The following is a 19,050-nucleotide window of genomic DNA, read 5'->3' as shown; positions in this document are numbered from 1 at the left end:
AATCTTCCATACCACGAACCCTAACTTCCTTAAATGAATGTTGGTCTAAATTATACCAAACAAGAATCGAATTAATGTTCAAGAGTACTTTCTTACCACATTTTGAATAAGTAACTGGTTTCACAGTGTAAAAAACTACAAAAGGATTTGTCGGTGATATTGTAATCAATTTCAACCAATGTTCATTTTCCCCACCATAATCTTTAAGCAAAAATACATCCACAACCAATGACTCGTAATAACAACTCAATGAAAGGTGTCCACCTAAATTATCCAAATATAAAAAAATGAGGACAAGTGTATTTTGGTTGTGGAATTACTCTATATTTCTCTGTTCCAAGATGAAAGACAACAATCAATCTTTTCTTTTCTGTATCCGATTTCACATATGAGATCCAGTGTAGAGCTCCACTAGCTATTGAATCTCCAAAGCTCCCCATATTCGGATATTGAGAACACTTCTCTGGCCTATGCCACGAATTTGATTTCAAACTATAAACCTTCACCTCATATTCGTCGATGACTCCTCTAATTTCTTTTTGACAAAACACAAGTGTCACAATCTTGTAATCATCGTTGGTGTTATCGTAACCAAATCGATAAATTCAGTCGTAGAAAATGTTATTTATATCTGGTAAATCAACCGATTCGTAAGTTAATTTTTTAGACTTTCTAGTTGATGGGTTGCAAATAAAGAAATTGTCAGCATCTGACATGCAGAGTAAGACATCACAAGACCCGTACAACATAATTCCACAATCATAATTCATATGCCACAATTCCATAATTAAAGTCATCACAGGACAACTATTCAACGGATGGTTATTGACCACAGCCGGTTGAAGTCATCGGGATCAAAATTCACACGATAAAAATTGTCTTCCCACAGAAAAAGACGAAGGTTGTTCTTGATTTGAACTGATCGGCTCAGATGCAATTTAACGAAATCAGGGCAACTGATTAGGGCAAGCCAAGATTTAGATACGCACTTAAAACGGAGTAGACTCTTAACAGGCAACCGAGAAAGAATGTCAGGTAGAATATCATCCGGCAACAACGACATATTCAGGCTCAAAGTTTGTATTAGGGTTTCACTGCAGGCTCAAAGTCAAAGGGATGAACAAAGTTTGTAATAGGGTTTCTCACTTCAGGCTCAAAGTTTGTATTAGGGTTTCACTGCAGGCTCAAAGTTTTTATTAGGGTTTCTCACTGCTCAAAGTTAAAGAAGTAAAGAAAAATATTTTGTACAATGAAATGTATATTTGGATTTTGTAATAAAATTATTATTATTATTATTATTATTTTGCTAAATTGATAAAATTTAATCCGCATATAATAAATAACATATATGGAAATAATCACCCATTTGTTTATATATTTTGTATTGATTTGTATATCTTTTATTAATAAAAATGTTAAGATTATAAATTTATTAAAATCACAATTACTTAAAGATATATGAAATATTATCTGCAAATATTTTTTACACATCAACTATCTACAAATACAAATCACATACAAAAATAATAATTTATTTTAATAATAAGACAAAATAAAAATATAGTTTAGTCTTATATACACGAAAAAGAAATTAGAAGGTTGAACAAAATACTAATTGAATAGTTTAGAAACTTAAACATAGTTCTCAATAATTTAATAAATGTGTTAAGATTAAAATCTCAATAATTCAATAAATGTGTTAAAAGTTTGTAATATTTCAGAAATGGAGAAAGATTTGAGATTGCAATATGAAAATGAAAATGTACCACATGATATAATAGATATAATAGTCTCCAGTCTAAGATGAGTTATACATCTTGAAATGATCTTTGCCACTGCAATCCATAACGTATTTTAGCCTCAATTCAATTCTTTTTAGTATGCAATACACCATGAACCCAAAAATCAATCAAATTCATTCTCAAAGAAACCATTTTACTTTAGCCTCTAACATTTTATCTGTTTTTTAAAACTCAAAAGCAGCATTACTTCATTATTTGAAATTCGGTTTGGGCACGGCCGGGGCACGCTGTTCTGGAATGACTCGTGATTCGAAAACTAGCCAATCATACTTAAGGAGAAATTCGAAAACGTTCGAATTAAAAGGGATTGCATGGCTGCGACGATTAAGGAAATTAGAGACGGGAATTGGAACTCACCTCTAGGACGTATTACGGATGGGAGGCGAGTACTCGAGCACCTTAATAGTATCCAGTTTCAGGATAGAGTTGACTTGTACTCATGGGGAAACCAAGGAGGACAGAAGACTAAAATCTAGCGAAATGTGGGATGTAATCCGAGAGAGGGGGCTGGTTGTAAAGTGGGTGCACGTGGTGTGGTCCTCCAAGATCTCGCGTCATTGATTAATCCTATGGCTTTCTTTCCGTAACCGTCTTTCGACTAGGGATCAAATTAGTAAGCATATGTCAATTTCGATTACTTGCTGCGTTTTATGCTCAAAGGAGGAAGAATCTATAAATCATTTGTTTGGTGATTGTCCGTTTATTGCTAAAATGTGGATATAGTTCGCTAAAGTTATGGGGCTTCTGAATTTCTCTATATATTGGCACCAAATAAAGGGTATAATGATCGAAAAGGCTAAGGGCAACTCATTTTTAGTTAACGTATGTAGTGCTATTTCGTGGCGGTTGTATATCAAGTATGGATGGAAATGAATGTTAGGGTCTTTTCGAGAGCTAGAAGAACCGAAAAGCAAGTTTGGAATGATATTATCTTTGACAACCACTCTCTAATTCACACGTGGAGGTGTATTCCAATCCCAACGAGGAATTGGGAGCTATGTCGGGAATGGGAAATCATGTTCGAGGGATGTCACAAAATTAGATTTGTATAAGGTGCTTTAGTTGTTTAAAAGTGTGTTGTTACTCATGTGTGTTTATGGATGGTTTCATTTGTTTTTATAACTATCAATTCTAGGCTTTGTCTACAATGATACAAATGAACCAATGTTGATTTTTCTTTCTCTTTTTAGATTTTAATAAAATTGGCAAATAATTCGTTTTTCCAATAAAAAACACATTTTGATCTGTTTCCCTCCCCTTTTCTGTGACAAAAAAACACAAATCTTGAATTCAGACTCAAACCCTCCTCTAATCTTGGTTAGAGTTGTCTAACCCGCCCAAAAATCTAGTATTAAAGGGTATTAAAGGGAAGAGACATATTAAAGGGAATTAAGTGACTTGTATAGCATGCAAATTTGGAGATCCAAGCAATAAATATGATAAAGAAAATGTGTTTTCAAATAACACATTCAAATTAGCTTTGCTTCGTAATCAAAATTCAACAACTTTATCTTTATACCAATACACCATTGTAAACAAATAGTATAAAAAATATACACATATTTGATCATTAATCTAGATACCTTGTGGTAATTATACCACCAACTTGAACTCATCTTATAAAAAAATTATTCCTGCAAAATCAAAAAAAATTGAGATTTAAGAGAAATCCATCTCCAATTTCTAAATCAAATATAACATATATCTATCTAGTCTACTCACATATTCTTTTCTTCTTAGTACTTGTGTGTACGTCAAGTAAATGTTCAATACCATTAATCATAATTTCCTCAACTGACTTATGTTCTAAATTATATTAAACAAGCCTATATAATTCATTTTCAATAGTACTTTCTTACCATATTTTGAATAACCAATAGGTTTCACATAGTAAAAAGGTTCCGAAGGAATTAATGGTAAATTGTAATCAATTTCGACTAATATTCACTAATCTTGCCATATTCCTTCAGCAGAAATACATCAACAATCATTGATTGGTATTTACAACTTAACAAAAGTCATCCTCCTAAATTATCCAAATTTAAAAAAGAATCAAGACCAAAAGACTCTGGTAGTGGAATTACTCTATATTTTCCTGTCTCAAGATCTAAGGCAACAATCGAGTTTTTCTTTTCTGAATCTGACCCCACAACTGTGATCCAATTTAGAGCTCCACTGACTATTATGGAAATGATAGAATTACCATCCAAAAGATACAATCAAAATAGACATATAAAACTTAGTGATACAATGAAAAATAGTGAATAAAAAATGGTTGTAAAGAAGAAAATAAGAACTAACCCTAATAAAAGTCATCTAAACATATACAAGGATGTAAATAAAATTTCATTAATCAAATTAAATAGAATTTGAACACCACTAGACCAAACATGAGAAATCAATTCTCCTTACTCAAACAAGCATGAAAAATGTGAAATTCAGAAGTTTTATCATACTGTAATCCCGATTGACTTCTCGTTTGATCTTATAGAAAGTAAATGAGAAGAGATCAATCATTAGTGAACATCGCAAGTGGAAGGCACCTTGGGATGCTGCTCAATGAACCAACGAGACAACCATTACCCACACCAATGATTGACTTATTGACTTTAATGACTGCATCAGAGATATGGGTTGTATCAAGTCTACCAATTTTGGGAATTTCTTTACTTGGTCTTCTACGAGCACTGGTGAAAAAAGGGTAAAAAACGAGAGTAAAAACTCTCGGTTTTGACCCTATAACTTTCGGTATAGACACAATACCGAAAGTTTAGGTAACTCTCGCCATCCCTCAGTATTGACTATTTCGTTAAAAACAATTGGGCGTTTACTGAGAGATATCATAGAGTTTTCGGTTTAGATACCCGAGAGTAAAACCGAGAGTTAATTGTAAAACTTTCGGTTTTTCCCTTTGGAGTAAAACCGAAAGTTTTCTAATTAACTTTCGGTTTTTTATCATAGGGAAAAACTGAAAGTTTAATAATTAACTCTCGGTTTTCTTCAAATAGAAAAACCGAAAGTTAATTAGAAAACTTTCGGTTTTACTCCAAAGGGAAAAACCGAAAGTTGTACAATTAATTCTCGGTTTTTCTATAAATGGAAAAACCAAAAGTTTTCCAATTAACTTTCGGTTTTTCTTCGATGTAAAATCCGAAATCTTTTCATATAACTCTATGTTTTTCTTATGAAGAAAAACCGAAAGATTTCCATATTACTTTCGGTTTTTCCCTGTAAAATGTACAAAATAGGCTAATTGTTTTGCTCGCAACCAAAACATGTTCAGCCAAACCAATATATCAATAATAAAAGAAATGACACATAATGAAAAGATCATTATCATTACAAAATTCGCAACTAAACTAATCATCCGAACAATATGTTTTAAATTCAAATCGGAAAAAACAATAAAAACCTGTTTTCAATCAAAACAACCAATCAAAACGTACTAGAATTAGCTGGTGGGAGAGGAGGTGGTTGTTGTTGATATTGCCTCATAAACAATTCGACGCTCTCCATTCTTGCATTCATTTCTAACTTCTCCCTTTCTATTCTTGTCACAATTTCTTGTTTTTCCGCTTGCATTTCATTAATTGTGTGTATTCTTTCTTCATCCCTCTTCTCCAATTCCTTCAGTTTGAGCTCCATTCTTTGATTCTCTTCATATAATCGATCATTGTTTCGTTGTGAACTATTTCCACTTCGACGATCCTCACGAAAGTGTATGGGTCGGACGCCTGATCCCATTCCGAACACTCCCCCATGTTTTTGTTGTCTGAAAACCCTCTCTGTCAATTCAAAATTAGATATTTCAAGTTCGTTACTAAGAACTTCCTCCATCTCAACCTGCACAATTGAAATAAAGTATCATTTCTATAATAAAAAACTAACCATATTCAATTCACTTACGATTTTCTCTTGCACATGTTCGTTCTGGACGGGGGTTGGGTTTTCTTTTGTCGGTTTGAAGGTACGGGTCCTCTTGAATACTTCAATGACAAACGGTGCCCGTCCCATTTCAAGGGCCTGTTGAATGAAATGATTTATATAATTAATAACAATCTTTATATTAAGTTATTACAAATAATGTACTTACCAACTCTTCTTCAACTTGAGCAAACGGTCTATTTCCCGTATGATGTGTGAATTTTAGCTTCTTCCTGTTAACAATATTTGTACTACTTTTTTCTGAATTTTAAATAAAAAATGAAGTTAGAATAATTAATATCAGATTTTATTTGAATTATGAAACCGTACCTTAAATTTTTCCGTGAAGAAATGGTTGCGACACACAAACTCCCAATCATCTCGATCGTAGTCTGGTGGAGGATTGGCCACTACCGCCGCCTCGTCTCCTTTTTGGATGCAGATATATCCCTTTTTAAATCCGAGTGTCATCTATCCATATCTGCTTGGCGTGTCCCAATCCGGTCTTTCGATAAGAATCAATGGAACCATTAGTAGCCTCGAACGGATCCTGAAAATAAAAACATTCAAATGTTATAAATAATTATTTAATGATTAATGTATAATTAAGTAATAATAATTATTACCGTCATAGCAGTCCAAATTGAATCCAATTGGTCCACACTTAATGCATTCCACTTTAGAAGACGGTGTGAGACGGCTAAGGGGTCCCACACAACCGACCCCACATGTCTAGACCATCGTGTTTTTCCCTCATCAGCACCGCCGAGCCTCCCATCTACCTCTCTAAAAGTCAAAGGAATCCTTGTCCCCGCTGGCCTCTTAGATAGCGCAATATTCTTGTTCTTCCCCCGTCTCTTGCGGGCAGAAGATTCTTCAAAATTATCAAATTCATAATTACATATGTGAATCAATTCAAACAATAACTAATTGTAAACAAGTTACCTGTCGATGATGGGTCGGAAGTGGAATCGTGGCCCTCATCGTTAGCCTCGTTGTTAGCCTCGTCGTCATCCCCCATATCAGCAAACGTACTCTTTACAATCTCTTTAGCCTCAATAACATCAACATCCTCGTCTGCTGGGGGAGCAGTAGCTATCAGGATCACAACAATATGTGGTATTCTCTAGAAGACGATTCTCAGAGCCTTAAGTTTTCTGATTGTATAAGTAGGTTCTGATACGACTTAGACCGTTTGTTGGGTGTTTTCCTCATACTCCACCAAGGTTATTTACTACCTTTAGACATTTTTAATGCATACCATTAATAAATGAGCAAATAATTGAAATAAAGTAGTAATAAAAATGAATATAAAGTAAAAAACATAAATCTACCTAATTAATTAATCTGAATTATATATTTGTAAACCGCAGTTTTATTTTTGTCACAATCTTCCAACCGGGTCGGGCTGACATATTAGGTTCGTAGAATACTTATTTTGCTTGACTTGCCAATATATACGGGTCTTGACTTTAGGTTTGTAAAATTCGGTTTACATTTATACTTACGAAGCCAAATTTATCCACTTTCACTCCTAGTTCCCCCAAGTGTGTATCAAACCACTTACACTTGAATAAAACAACTCGTTTGTGAGAAAAGTATTGTACTTAGATTATATCCGTTAAAACTCCGTAGTATGACATAGTTTCAGACCCGTTGTACCCTTCAACAACCACCCCACTATTTTGAGTGGTCAAACCTTCGTCGTGTTTTTCTGTACATAATTTGTATCCGTTCACTTCACACCAAACATACATACTTGGACATTCTCTTAAGATCTTGAGGTCTCATAATATGTCGTTAATTTCTGCTAATTGAGCGACTTATATATATACCCGAAATGTAGTCGTTAAAATAAATATAAAGAGTTAGGAGATATGGTTTATAATTTACTCACTCTATGTTTGAAATAAGCGACAAACGTTTCTCCACGGGACTCGTTGTTATTGCAATACTGCATATAATCTCTGTAAATAGATCGAATATTAAATAGCATACTCTTTAATGCTAATTAATAACAGCAACATAGAATTTTATATGTAAAAAGGTTCTGCTTCAGGGAAATTTTTCAAAATGTATGAATGAGCTGTCACTCGATCGCTATAATCCAAGTTGTATATTTTTCCGTTAGATTGGTCTTCCATCGATGAAAATATTGAAATGCCCGAGATTTCAGTTTGTGCATTTTCTTGGTCTTCTTCGTCCATATACATGACACATAAACTAATACTCTCATTACAAGATAGCTCTCGTTTATAGAGGTTTTGGGGTGGTTATTATTCCGCAAATATCTTTATGAGGCGCGGGCCTTTTTTGGAATTAAGGGTGTTATGAGGGCCATTTCATCAAATTTCCCGCTCCAGGTTTTCTGGGATAAACAATAACTTTATAATAACTTCCTCATTGTCTAGGACAAAAAGATGCCTGAATTTTTCTGATGCAAAAGATTATATATATGTTACCTAATGAATATGTTGAATGATATATAATGCAAACCATGTGTTGAAAGAAACAATGATATCTCATCAGCATCATAATCAAACATTAATACATCTGGAAATAAAACACTTCATCCATAAGACCTAGAATGAGATGGGTGAGACCACTAAGATTCGAGATTCTACATAACAATTCATCCAAACATTCACCTTCAACACTTAGATCATTGAGTGCTATGAGATGTTACTGAATGAATATGTTGAAATAAATAATTATATCTCATCATCATAAGACGTAGAATGAGATGGGTGAGACCACTAAAATTCAAGATGCTATATAACAATTCATCCGATCATTCACTTACAACACTTAGATCTTTGAGTTCTTAGGGTGATTATTTGAATGAATTGTTATTCATCATCATAAGACCTAGAATGATATGGGTGAGACAATTCATCCGAACAATAATGATTGTTCGAATGAATTGTTATTCATCATCTAAGACTATGGATTTGAAAATGGGAAGTAGTGTTATTCCCTTTGCTAGTAGTAGCGATGACAATGAAATGATAAAGAAACTTTGCTATTTATAGCTGTTGGAGTACTTGTATGATGGAATAGTAAAAAAGGTAAATGATAGAGCAACTTGTTATTTATATATTTAGAAAATTTTTGGTTAAGTTTCATTTTAAGGTACTTGAGAATAGTTTTGTAAATACAACTCTTTTTACTTTAGTTATTTTGGTGGATTAATAAAAATATTTATATTGTGTTTTAATAATTACTAACTTTATATTCCAATTCTATTGGAGATATTAAAATATATTCACATAAAGATTTTTTTTAAATTTAAGTTAGAGAAAATGTAGAAAGTCAATTAAGAAATAAAATAAATCATCAATGACAAATGTGGTGGATGATGTTGATGTGGGTCAATATCCAATTATGCAGTTTTGTATGAGACAACGCTCAATACATTAATGATGAGGATCCAACAAGATGCGAATACGACAAACTACTTAGAGTTGAATAAATTAAGTATATACATGAAAAAGAAAAATTGTATCGTAACAACACTTCAGGATGACGATGATCCAAAGATGATGCAATATTATACGACAAACTCCTTAGAATTCAATAAATTAAGTATATAATTGAAGAAGAAAAATTGTATATCATTTCCTCTATCCACTAAAGTATACCTAGCTATCCTACTTCATTATTAATTGTTCAAGATTCACATCAATGAACCAAAATTAATGATACCTAGCTAGCCCAAATCATTATATAGATTGTTCAAGATACACATCAAGAAACCAAAATTAATGATACCTTAGAATTTTTAATCACAATGGTACAGTTTGTTACTATAAATAATTCCAAAGAAGATTGAATATATATATATATAGATAACTTTAGTACAAGTTAGAATAAAAGTAAAATAATAAAAAATAATAGAATTAGTCATTTTTTTCCTTACATATGAAAAAACTTTACTTTTAGTACAATAGAGACGAGAAAATAAAAAGTGGAAATTTGAGGATAATCTAAAGAAGAGACTTAACCTTCAATATTCCAATTTAAAGTCCAAATGAAGAAATTGAAAACACTATTTTTAGTATACAATTATTTAAAGATTTTCAATATTCATTGCCAAATCTATTATCCATTTCTTCATCCATTCAATTCAATTCTCTGCATCACTCCACTGCCTCCTCATTTCCTTTTTTTTTTTTTTTTAAATGATCCATTAAAGTTGTGTTGTTAAAGTAACGACAAATGTAAAATGAGGGAAATAAAAATGTAAAATCATCGAGAAAAAATAGCAATGAGATCACCCGTCGAGTCCAAGTTCTTACCTGATCTCACCTAAGCCAGTTGAAATTATTAATCACATCTATCTTATAAAGCTCACTTTTTAAATTGTCTCAATCCATATCTTCCCATAGCCACTAACGACCATAACCGATTGGATTCTGGACAATTTTATAAAAGAAACCCTTTATCAGGAAGGCATCTTTTGTAAATTTTTACCTCTTATATTTTCACAATTGGCTAAGGTTTGAATTTTTTTTCAAAAATTTGCAATATAATAATATTTCATTTAAAAAATATACTAATAGAACAATCTTTAAATTTTAAACTCAAGCTTGAAATGAATTTTTTTTTCATTATTCACCGGTCAACAAAACGTCGCATAATAAAGGAAGAAAATTAACATTAAATATTCCAGTTTAAAGATCAAATGTAGATTTGAAAAGTTTTTTTTTTCAAATATATGATGTAAATCTACATCAAATAGAATTTATAGACAAAACTTAATGAGACATAGATTCCAACATTGGAATCCAAATTCTCATCAAGAAAAAAAATATGTTTTCAAATAGTCCAATTCAAACTAATGGAGAAACGCCTCTTGATTCAAGTAGGATAGAAAATAGAAAAATAAGTTTTCTCTCCATTTGGTTTGGTGCCTTTTAAGGAGATGACCAGTTTATACAAACCTAACTTCTGGCTGCAACAGCTAATAATATTTCAGAAATGGAGTATTGAAATTGCAATGTGAAAATGAAAATGTACCATAAGATATAATAATCTCCAATCTAATATGAGTTATAGATCTTGAAATGGTCTTTGCCACTGCCATTCAAACTTATTCTAATTCAAAATTCCAATGTATTTAGTATGCAATAACAATACACCATGAATCCAAAAGCAAGCATTAAGCAGCCATTTACTTAACTTTACTTTACTTTACAGCCTCTAACATTTGAGTTGTTTCTTCATCAATTTTCTGCAGCACTCAACATCTTCCACCCTTTTCTGTGACAGAAAAAAACACAAATATTGAATTCAGACTCAACCCCTCATCAAATCTTGCTTAATGTTGTTTGACCCGCAAAAAGTTCTAAATATACTAAAATCGCGAGCATAAAGACATGTTAAAGGGAATTAAGTGGTTGTAAAGCACGACAATGATCATATTTGGAAATACTTCTTTTTATGGATCTCATCTGAATCCACGTGGTAAATATACGATAAATACGACAAAAAATGTGCTTACAAATAATACATAATCATATTAGCTTAATCATCAAAATTCAAAAACTTACTCTTTATACTAATCCACTATTGTAGGGATAATGAGCAAAATAGTATAAAATAAAATACATATATATTAGATTATTAATCTAGATACCTTGTAGGAATTATAGCACCAACTTGAACCACTTTGATAAATAATTGTTCCTACAAAAACCATAATCTGGAGATTAAAGAGAAACTCATTTTCTATTTGTAAATCAAATTAATTTAGTTTACTCACAGATTCATTTTCTCTTCTTCTTGATGATTTTTAGTATTAGATACACACAGTTGGAGGAACATCAACAGAGACTAAACTTTCAAGGCAAATGTTTACTTCTGATAAATCTTCCATACCATGATCCCTAATTTCCTTGAATGACTGTTGTTCTAAATTATACCAAATAAAGCTTAGAAAATCAATGTTCAAGAGTACTTTCTTACCACATTTTGAATAAATAATAGGTTTCACTGTATGAAAAGATATAAAATGATTTGTTGGTGATATTGTAATCAATTTCGACCAATATTCATTTTCCCGACCATAATCCTTCAGCAAAAATACATCCACAAACGATGACTCGTAATGACAACTTAGCGAAAGGCATCCACCTAAATTATCCAAATTTAAACGGAAATGAGGTCCAACAAACTCTGGCGGTGGAATTACTCGGTATTTCTCTGTCCCAAGATCAAAGGCAACAATCAAGATTTTCTTTTCTGTATCCGATTCCACAGACGAGATCCAGTGCAGAGCTCCACTAACTATTGAATCTCCGAAGCTCTCCAACTTCGGACGGTGAGGAAACGTCTCTGACGTATGCCACAAATTTGATTTCAAACTATAAACATTCAACTCATAATCGGTACAAATGCCTACTCTAAAAATGTTTGAAATAAACACAATTCTCACAACCTTGTAATCATCGTTGGTGTTATCGTAGCCGAATCGATAAATACAGTTGTAGACAATGTCATACTTATCTCGGAAATCAACAAATGGGTAAGGCAATTTTATAGATTTTCTCGTTGATGGATTCCATAATAAGACAGTGTTAATGGAAATGGCATTTGACAGACAGAGTAAGCCATCACAGGACCCGCAGAGCAAAATTCCACCATCATAATCATAATCCGCAAAGCGCATTTCCATAATCAAAGACATCACAGGACAACTCAACGGAAGGTAATCGACCGCCACCGGTGGAAGAAATCCTTCTTTAAGGAGATCAAAATCCACCCGATAAATATTGTCTTTCCACATAAAAATACGGAGGTTGTTTTTGGTTTGAACTGATTGGCTCAGATGCAATTTAACAAAATGGGAGCTACTGATTAAGGAAAGCCATGATTTAGATACACACCTTAAACGGAGCAGACACTTGACAGGCAACCGACAAAGAATGTCAGCTAGAATCTCATCCGGTAACAGCGACATCTTCTACAGATTGGACAATAAAAGTAGGGATGAACAGCTGTAGTTTATATTAGGGTTTCTCACTACATCAGCTATAGCTTGTACTAGGGCTTCTCACTGTAGTAGCTATAGTTTGTATTAGGGTTTCTCACTACTGATTAGAGAAAGTCAGGATTTAGATACACACCTTAAACGGAGCAGACACTCATCCGGCAACCTTAAACGGACACTCATCCGGCAACAGAGATATCTTCTACGGAGACTCCTCACCAAATAGGCATTCGCATAACTAGGGTTTCAAGTTCAATTGCGGCTCAAAAGTTACGACCTTCAAAAGAATACTAGTTTACACATATTTAGTTTTAATTTGCCCAATTTTGATTTTTAATTTTTTTTTAATTATTTATTTATTTATTTATGTCTTTTCACTCTTGTTCAAATGACATCTTTTATTATTTTATAATATTTAAAAGTATACAATATTTTGATTATTAATGGCTATAAATATAATTTAAGTTAATTTCTTTTAAGGAATAAACCTTATTTTTTTTTTATTTGGGAAGTTATGTGTTTGTAAAAATATAATTTTCAAAACCATCATTATATTATCAGATATCTTCTATGAAAATTGTCCAATAATAAAATAATATATACATAATTTTAAAAAAAAAATATAACAATGAAAAATTAGAAATAAAATAAATGTAAAAGAGAAAAAAGAAGAAGAAATGTTATACCATTTTTTAATCGATCAGAAGTAGAGGTGTTCATCGGTGCGGTTTTCGAGTCAACTCGAGTTTTTAGTTTGAATTTTTCAAATTTTTTATATTTTTAAGCAAATTCGGAAACTGAACCGATTTAAATAAATTCGAATTCGGTTTATTCGAATTCAGTTTAAATTCGGTCGAATATTCGGTTCAAACCAAATATTGAACATTATCTACTTATAAGATAAAAAAAAATCTTAAAAGAGTTAACAAAATAAATAAGTTGTTAAATATATCTTATCAACTTAAATTATAAAAAATAATACCTTCAATATTCGGCAATTGAACGACGGAATTAAAATAATGTTGACGACGACAATATATGGCAGTGAAGAGGTGTTGATGACAGTGGTGATATTACTAGTGAAATAGCTAGATATTTGAAGAATTTTGATATTCTTAAATTAGAGATGAAGTGGGCAACTAAAGGACCACAAAGGTCGGAAAGGTGGACGACTAGAGAAAGAGGAAAAAAAATGAGGAATTATAAATTAACTGAATTTTTTTTTTGAAAAACGACTTAGCGTCATTTCATTAAAAATTCCCAAAAACGGGAAAAATCACAAGTTTAAGAGATCATTCTAGAAAGACTTAGAATGATTTTGAAAGCAAAAACGTAAATGAACTATCTTATTATAATGTTTTTTTTGGAAAGCCTTCATTGAGGGATCAAAATCCACCCGATAAAGATTGTCTTTCCACATAAAAATATGGAGGTTGTTCTTGGTTTGAACTGATTGGCTGATAGAAAAATTAAGTAAGTTAATTTTCAAACCGGCCATACATTACAATTTTTGAATATTTATTCTAAATAATCAAAAAGAGAGAAATTGTTAGAAAAATTAAGTAAAGTTAATTTTTGGAACCGGCCAGAAAAACTAAACAACTATTAACTTCTATGTGCAGGAACATATCGAATTGTATAAACTGGCTGGAGCCTCATAAACCGGCTGAAGAACACTTCAAAGAAATTCAGTTCCAAGTGATCAAGTCAAGATCAGAGGAACCGGTTTTAACTCTCTCAAGAGACCAGCCAGCAAAGACAAGTTTACATTCCAGCCGGACTATACTGTGTAAGAAACAATCGGAAACTACAATCTGCAGAGATGCCGTAATATGATGAAATAGACGTGTCTCGAAGGGATAAACGAAGATAAGATCCGATCAGAAGCATGCGAGGAAAACAATGATGATTTACTGATCCGACTTCGACAGCCGGAAGGTGCATGCCTGACACGTGTCCGAATCTGCAAACCGGCAACGTCATCTTTACCTGAGGAGTGTCTGCATGCTTGTCAAGTGTTGAGGAAGGTGAAACGTGCAAGCAACCTCCCTGCACCGGCATGACGCTGGATTAACCAATCCCACGGTGAGAGAAGAAAGTGACCGTTGGGATCAGCCTTACTATAAAAGGAAGACGAAACGACCTCATTAATGGCGACACAAGTTACGAAAATCTTAGAGAGATAAAGAAATCTTATGCGCGATCTAAAACCGTTGTGTCATTAACCAGAAGTTTTGTTTGTGTATGTTTGTGTTGTATTTGTGTATTACATCAAGAGTGAGTTGGTGTAACCGGCGAGTAGCGAGTTGGGCTCGACCGACATTGTAAGTGTTGTAACTTTGAAAGTTAGTGTAGTTCCTTCTCATAACCTGAGAAGAAGGGGTGACGTAGGAGGGTTTACTCCGAACATCCATAAAAAATCATGTCTCGTGTCTTTTTCTTTATTTCTTGATTACCTACTCATAAAAACCGAACTATCACCAACCTAAACATAATCCATAATCAAACCGGTCTATAAACTTCATCTAACCGACTCCTTGTTAATCTCATCAAACTAAGTCGCATACGTTGCTTCAGACTGAAACATACATTTCCGCCCTTGAACCCGGTTCAAAAGTCTGTGACAGTTTGCGAAGTGCTGAGAACGGTCATAGTCTCTAACCGGACTATCACCAAAGTGTGTTGCATGTTATAAGAGGCCACCCTTCCTGAAACCGGAAACACCCCGGTCCTCCAAGGGCGTCCCCGATCCTAACATTGGCTCAGATGCAATTTAACGAAATGAGAGCTACTGATTAGGGTAAACCAGGATTTAGATACCCACCTTAAACGGAGCGGAGCAGACACTTAACAGGCAATCGACAAAGAATGTCAGCTAGAATCTCATCCGGCAACAGAGATATCTTCTACAGATCGGACTATGAAACAAAAAGAATTAACACTCCTCACCAAATAGGCATAGACATACCTAGGGATTCAAGTTCAACTACGGGCTCAAAAGGTACTACCTTCAAAAGAATACTAGTTTACACATTTAATTTTAATTTCTTAATTTTGTCTTTATTTATTTTTAAGTCTTTTTACTCTGGTTTAAATGACATCTATTATTATTTTATAATATTTAAAAATATACAATATTTTACTTCAAACAAATTTGTACTTAAATAAATGATATTTTTATTATTAATAGCCTTAAATATAGTTGTAAGTTAATTTCTTTTAAGGAAAAAACTTTAATTTTTTTTAAAGTCTGTTAATTAAAAATGAGTCTTTATGACAAAAAGAGGACTCAAGACAATGGAACAAGGAGTTTCCAAAATATTACATATATCTATGATTCTATAAAATCAACTCATTATCATTAATTGGTTGTTTTACTAGTAATTTTTTATTATTCTCAACAATTGATGAAGATAGACAAGAAATTCAGAAAGTTTAGTAGTTCAGAAACAAAATAAGAAATCTCAGAAAAATGAAACTGAAGAATCAAGAACTGAAAGACATCTAGAGAAAATTAAAGATAGAGAAGTAAAAGATGAAAATATTGAAGATTTAGAGGGAAGAAAATATAAAAAATTAGATAAAGAAGAAGAATTAGAGAATAAAAATAAAGAAGAATCAGAGGGGAAAAATGAAGAATAGATGAAAGTAATGCAAAATTAGAAAATTAAAGTGATAAAAAATAGTGGTGGGAAGTGAGGAAGACTATAAAAATATATCGAAGCAACTCAAACAAAGTTGAAGCCAATGAATGAAAGAAAAAAGAACTAGAAAATTATGAAAAATCAAGTAAATGTGAAATTTCTGAAATACTAAAACAAAACTTCTTATCAAATAAGTTTTGGTTCAACTAAAGTAAAAGTTAACTCAAATGAAAGATGTAAACACAATTAACAAACATACATCATATGCAACATTTCTATCACCAATAGTAAATTCTAGAGTCAAACATGTGAGGATGCAATATGAATATAATCGCTGGAATTCGAGAATTATCAGTAATGCAGATTGGAATTATAAAGCATAATAAGAGTAGTCAAAGAGGAAGCTCACAATAGAATTAAAATTTGTTTTCTTGTATTAATTGAGATTTTTCTTTCTCATTCTCACCAAAACATTATTATTTGATATAATTTTTTTCTTGGTTATAATATGAGTGTTAAAAAAATTATTTCAGAAAATGGATCAACTTAATTCCTAATTCATGTAAAAGTTAGATTTTGGTATAACTCGTTAGAGAAAATGTAGAAAGTCAATTGATAAATTAAATCAATCATCAATGGTCAGTGCGGCCAAATGTGGTGGATGATGTTGATGTGGGCCAATATCCAATGATGCAATTTTGTATGAGACAACACTAAAGACATTAATGATGAGGATCCAAACAAACTCCTTAGAATTCAATAAATTAAGACAAATTGTATATCATTTCCTCTATCCACGAAAGTATACCTAGCTAGCCTACTTCATTATTGATTGTTCAAGATTCACATCAATGAACCAAAATTAATGATACCTTAGAATTTTTAATCACAGGTACTCTTTGTTACTCTATTAATAATTCCAAAGAAGATTAAATCTTTATAGATAACTTTAGTACAGATTAGAATGAAAGAAATAATAAAATAGAATAGAATTAGTCATTTTTTACATTAGTCCAGATTAGAATGACAGTGTCAAAGACTATTTCAAGATGTATATTCTTAGATTGAGACTATTTTTTTATTTTTATTTTTTGTGAAAGACGACGTAGAGTCACTTAAATAAAAAGGCACAAAAGGGCAAATGAATTACATAGTTCAAGGAAAATCAGAGTAAAAACAAACTAAATGAAGGATAATAATAAAATTCTACAGATAACAAATGACAAATGGAATACGCATCCACGTTCCGATGAGAGAGTTGTCGTCGGTGATGATATTATTCCAGATTGTATCTGCATTGTTGCAAACACGTGAGAAGGATCTAACGTTCCTCTCCATTCAAATGTGATCAACAAAATGTTGATGAAGAAACACTTAAAGGTATAGGAGCTGAAGTCATTGCCCTTGGTCTTGGTGATGACGAGGTCTTTGATGTCAGTCCATTCATTTGGGAAGCTGAGGAGACCTATTGATGCAGAGAATCTGCACCAAAGCAAGAAGGCGAAATGGCAGTTCCAAAAGAGGTGTTCAATGGACTCCTTATTTCTCAAGTAAATGAGGCAATTAGGATCCGGGATGCTCATGTACGTTTTGATCCGATCACGAGTATCGAGTATTATATGATATGGTACATTTTTATTTTCACATTGCAATCTCAAATCTTGGGTCAACCAATACCCAACAATAAAATTAAATTTATATAGATAATTTGAGGAAAATGAGAATAAAAGTAAAATAAAATAGTAAAAATTTAATGGATAATAAAAAATAATAGAGTTGGTCATTTTTACTTGCATATGAAAACAAGTTTACTTTTATTATAATACAGTCTAGAAAATAAAAGGTGGAAATTTGAGGATAATCTAAAGGAAGAAAGTTAACCTTCAATATTCCAATTTAAAGACCAAATGAAGAAATTTGAAAACACTATTTTTAGTATGTAAGGATTCATTGCTAGATTTTATTATTTCAAATGTAACCACAATCATTGTATATCCGATTGCAGGTTTGAACAAGTAAAAATCATTTTTAGATAAGAACATATATTGAAAAACATCACCATTTCTCTTGCTTTTCTAGAAAATCCGACATATTTAGTCCAAATATTACACAAATAAAGAGCATCATATGATCAGTCCCATTAATATCTAAAAATCTAGCATATCTGATTCTCTAAAGTTGTCCGATTTTATGCTCAGACATATAAAACATGCATCCCAAATCTTTTATAGTGTTTTACAGCCCTAAAACTAAATAACCATAAATTTTAAATGTTCTAAAAGTTTGATTTTTATCAATCATAAATCAAGAGTCCCAATACATCCTTCCCTAAACAATAATTCTAACTTACCAAACTGTAGAAATTTTCTGATCAACAGATAGATCTAACTATATATATTCATCAAATAAATATGTAAAAATAAAATTGCAATCCAATTAAAGCTGCAAAGAAAATTAGATCAAGTACTTTTATAGAACATTTGACTATATCCATTCATAGTATGACACAAACAATAACTTTTATAAGCATTTGAATTCACTACTTTTAATAATAATACAAGCAAAACAATAATCCAGAATATAGCTATCAAACCACATCAATACAATTTATAAGCATTTCAAATCAGATACTTGTAATAATAATAATAATACAAACCAAAACACTACACTCAAGGAATATAACTTTTAA

The sequence above is a fragment of the Impatiens glandulifera genome, chromosome 6, assembly GCF_907164915.1.
Source record: "Impatiens glandulifera chromosome 6, dImpGla2.1, whole genome shotgun sequence".
Taxonomy (NCBI): Eukaryota; Viridiplantae; Streptophyta; class Magnoliopsida; order Ericales; family Balsaminaceae; genus Impatiens; species Impatiens glandulifera.
The sequence above is the reverse complement of the archived record's forward strand: the minus strand, read 5'-3'. Positions refer to the sequence as shown.